Below are 1,286 nucleotides of genomic sequence, written 5' to 3'. Positions count from 1 at the left end.
TTTGTTTCTCTCGTAGAACTTGCATAGACAATGATCGCTGATCGAAATGGAAAGCAATGATAAATAGCGTTTATTCGAAATAAAAATCAGGTCGACGTGGAGAGAAAAGTCGATTGACGAATCCTGGACGGCCAAGTTTTCCACAAACTCACGGTCGGTGATAACTCTTGCGCGTTACGAAGGTTTGCTTCGCAAAGAAACGAAGAAAAAAAAACGACCGGGCGGATCGGCCGTTATCTTTGTGTGACGTGAAAAAGCCAAAAAAAAATCGAGAGCAGGTGGCATAATAGACGAGCTACCGTTATTATTATTGGGACAAAAGATAACCTACTTACCGGTATACCTCGAGCGCGTGTCCAATACTCGTTTCACTGCCTTTTCGTCTAGATGAGATCGTTTAAGCCGTCTGAGAAAAAGAAAACAAATTATTTATAGATTATTTACAGATCTCGACAAAGCCTAAACGTCCAGCGCAATTGTCTTCTAAATATTTAGCTCCTAATGTAACTTCGCGTTTTGTTTTAAATAATATTTTACGATAATCTCATTCGACACTCAATTAAAGGTGATAAAAACAAAAATAATATTCTAAAACAACTCGCGTTCCGGCTTAAGCACGAGTAAGTTGTACTTTTAATGACTCGTAAAACCGGCAGCGGCGGTGATTGCGAGGGTGGCGCATGGTGCCGAAAGTGTTGAACAAATGAGGAACAAGTGCGCGAGACCTTGCAAGTGCCTGAGAAAACGGACCAGGCGGCGGAGACTCGTTTCCGACTGAAACGTCCGGTGCAGCAGTCGGAGAAGATAAGAATCTGTGCGTGTTGATGTGCGCGCGTGCTACTAAAATCCGTGGTGACAAGACGGATCATCGGTCGCTCTCCGATACCAATCCGGATCGTTTATTATTGATATCGCGGAGACCACGTGCTTGTTCCGACGATCCCCCTCGTCGGTGCCGAATTTCGAGGAGATTCTGCGATCGCAGCTACCACTTTCATACTTCGGATGTCTTAAGCGGAAAAAGATGTAAGTCGTGAGGCGTAAGACAATGTAGGACGCAGTCGCATTCTGCACGTAAGAATATTCTCGAATATTAATGTCAGATCCCACGTGTCAGGAATAGTAAACATTGAACATGAGACAAGATTCCAATGCTACAGGGGTTATCAGCGACCCAACATTATGTATCTATGTATAAAATATTAGGTGTAGTAAAAAGTCATCGCGTTTTTTTAAAAGACATCTATCAGTAAAAACCGCAATTACTTTCTCACCAACAATATAAA

At 42.6% G+C, this 1,286-nt stretch overlaps 1 protein-coding gene across 3 annotated transcripts in view; it reads left to right on the top strand.

Moving 5' to 3' along the window:
- LOC108751510 (hormone receptor 4) overlaps positions 1-1,286 on the top strand; it is a 359,461-nt gene that overhangs the window by 160,254 nt on the left and 197,921 nt on the right. For 2 of the 3 annotated variants that reach the window (XM_018491905.1, XM_018491768.1), the window contains exon 1: positions 626-1,026. The exons of the other annotated variant lie outside the window; for it this stretch is intronic. The gene's annotated coding sequence lies outside the window, so the exon portion shown is untranslated. Of the gene's footprint in view, positions 1-625; positions 1,027-1,286 lie in introns of those variants that run through there. 3 annotated transcript variants of the gene reach the window in all.

This window comes from Trachymyrmex septentrionalis, unplaced genomic scaffold (assembly GCF_001594115.1).
Source record: "Trachymyrmex septentrionalis isolate Tsep2-gDNA-1 unplaced genomic scaffold, Tsep1.0 scaffold1, whole genome shotgun sequence".
Classification (NCBI taxonomy): Eukaryota; Metazoa; Arthropoda; class Insecta; order Hymenoptera; family Formicidae; genus Trachymyrmex; species Trachymyrmex septentrionalis.
Note: the sequence above shows the minus strand (reverse complement) of the source record. Positions and strands in the feature narration are given on the sequence as shown.